Genomic DNA, 3,145 nt, shown 5'->3' with positions numbered 1-3,145 from the left:
ATGGTCCCCATCAATTTTTGTCAAAGCCAGCGAGCCAGCCAACTGCTCACGGATGCTGACAAGGCAGTTTCAACAGCTGAAGGGACTTCTCTGCTTTCCTCCTCCAACCCACAGGACTTTGGTTGGGTTTTTTTTTCTTTAAAGGCATCTGCTCCTGAGAGACATTTCCCAGCCGTGGCACTGCCAATTTCCCAGGTGCTCCTTGGCTAGAGTACCCCTCTCTGCAGATGGGCTTCAGCAGCTTCCACTTTGTCCTGTGTAGGGATGGGGTCTGAAAGAAAAGAGGTCTTCATAATGTGCCACCTCTACTATCTCAGGTATCCCTGGAGGAGACTGGAGGTCTCCCAATCCAGTTGCTGCCATTTCCTTATACTGGCTGCAAAGCTGCAGATTCCATCTACTCTTCTACCCTAAACACAACTGCTACCTTCGCATTCTTCCATCCCACCACTTTCACCAGCCATCTTCTCTCTTCCCTAAAGCATCTCCATCCCTCACTCTTCTTTCTTCTATCCACAGCTTTCTTTGCACCCATCCTCCATCCCTCCTTTGACATGGATCTTTCTGTTATTTCTTGACTGCCAGTTCTCCTTTACACCACGCTGTGTCCTGAAAAGGTTGCTTTTACCAATGATCTCATTTAACTTCAACCATCCCTGCACAACTAGTGATCCTTAATTTATAGTGTGGCTTCCAGCAATGGCTGAGCATCATGGAGACATGACTTCTTGAGTGATTTGAACACTCTAATCATATTCCACTTTATACTACTTGACTTCAAAGAGCATCCTGTGCTCTAACCTGCCTGGAGTCTGCTGTAATTAGAAAAACGGGCTGTGTTCAACATCCACCCTTTGAAAGGCTCACACTTGAGTTTGGACATACAATCAGATGAAAAGTCCAAGAAATTCCAATTCCTTTGGCATGAACCTCTTGAGGACCCTGGAGAGACATCCAACTCTCATCTTTGTCGCTATATTAAGGCAATGATCAAAGACTTTGATGGGTGTTGAGGATACCTCTCAATGTTTAGGAGGTCCTCCTGTGAGTGGCTCCTTCTGCTATGTGGTGTTTTCAGAGCTTTCTGCAGGTGACCAGGAGTTTGTGTCTAGAGCCAAAGTCAAGCCTGAATTAATGGAGATCTCCAAAAATATATCTGACACATCTCAACAAGTTTGTCTGTCAAGTGGCACAACCCACAACACATTGCAATGGCCTGTAGGCTAAGCTGTCGGGCAGGAACTCTGATCAAGAGAAAGGGGTACAGAAGTATTTAGGGGAGGAAGCAGAAAGTAGTGGTGGCAGAGTGAGGACTGACAATCTCACTGAAATCCTGATCCCCTTGAAACCCTGGCAAAACCTCTCATGGTTGCTCACCCCAACCCTATCCTGGGTGAAGCTCAAGAACATCAGTCTGGTGCCATATAGGTTGATATTTTCAGCTGCATAAATAGAGACATTTTTGTGGCCTGGGCCTGGAGATTCCCACCCATCACCTGTGAAAATCCACTCTGTCTGAGCCTTCTTTCCTCACTTAGTCCTGCCGCAGTTCAGGTCAGGCATCTGTGTTTGAAATGCAGTCCAACACAGAGAGAAATCCTTGGGTCAGACACCACCCCCCAAACAGCTGTTTGCAATTCATCTGTGGGGCCGTGTTTTGCAGGCAGGAACGTGCTGCCTACTTGGGTGCCCGGAAACATCTGTGCAGACAGCAAGACCAACAGGCACATGGTGGTATGGGAAGCAGGGGGAGAGCAGGACTGAGGGAAAACCTTGGAAAGGACTGAAAGCAACTCTTTAAGATGAGCAAGTATGGCAAGTCTTCACAACCAGGGTGCATATTATCTGGCAGAACCATCCAGCTAGCACAGAGCACTCTTCCTCCACTTCAGCCATCATGTCCATAAGCAACAGGACAACTGAAACCTCTCCTGTGTTGCCGAATGGCAGGTCATGTCAGTCCTTGCCATGCAGATGAAGAAACCCCATTGCTCGAGCAGCCCCATTTCTCAAAGCTGGAGGCAGCTGACTCAAGGAAATGCTTCAGGAAACAGAGTTCGGTGAGCAGCTTGGGCCTAGGTGGGGTCGTGGGTAGAGTCAAGGCAATTACGAGGAAGTGCTCTGACCACAAGCCCATACTGCCTGTCACTTCCACCAAGAGGCACATCTTCTGACAGGAACAGGGAGCTTGTTAGCAGAACAGATCCTGAAAGCCATCCAAAGCTGACAAACCTTTTCCAAACCACCATCCTGGACTCACGTTGCAACATCATGGGATTTCCCTATACCTTTATTATGGTGCTACTCAATTATATGCATTATGGTATTTTTATCTCTCTCTCAGAAGCTCCGAGTGTTGATCGCAAGTGATGACAAGAGAGTGGGCAAGGATAACCGCCAACTTGGAGCTTGAGACTACAAGCGTTGGGAAGCAGGCTAGGCAGCCTGGCTTCACAAAGCAAACTATCACCATGTCCAAGGATGTACAAAGTGAACGATGAAATAAGGCACTGGGATGAGCTGAGGAATCAAGAACCCTTGCAACACTTCATTTTGCTTCACTGCTCTGTCTGGGACTAAGGTGGAATGTAAAAACCTGGCCACGTCAAGGACAAGGGCTACAACTGGGAAAGGAGCTGAAGGGTGAAAGCCTTGAAGACTGTCAGTGCACAGGACTTAGGCAGCTTCCTCTGTTGGAATGCCCACTGCAGCTGTAGCTGTCTCATCAAGCTCAAGTCAGGGTTATCAGCTGTGATTTGAGATGGATGCGCAGGGCAGAGGAATCTGACAGACATCTCAAAGAGTACTGGCAAGTCACCACGGGAAGTACTGTTTCATCTTTCAAGCTAACAATGAGATCCATGCTAGAAGAAACTTGTTGCTTCTACCACAGTTCAGGACTCCTAGATCTCTTCCTGAGCATGGGTCCTTCACTGGAAATGAAAGAGATCCCAGATTAACCCAGAGAATCTTCCAAGGAAGATAAAATGATGCCATGACATGAAACCAGTCTCCTGTGTCCCATCCTCAAGATGCTCCTTTTCCACATTCCTGCCTACACATCTGGGTAGGTCAGAAAAATAACAGGAGAAAATAAAGAAAGTTGCAGAAAAAGCACAGTTGATTTCAGATTCAATCTAAATCT

Source organism: Merops nubicus, unplaced genomic scaffold, assembly GCF_000691845.1.
Source record: "Merops nubicus isolate BGI_N331 unplaced genomic scaffold, ASM69184v1 scaffold21790, whole genome shotgun sequence".
NCBI classification, from domain to species: Eukaryota; Metazoa; Chordata; class Aves; order Coraciiformes; family Meropidae; genus Merops; species Merops nubicus.
This window is presented reverse-complemented; position numbering follows the sequence as displayed.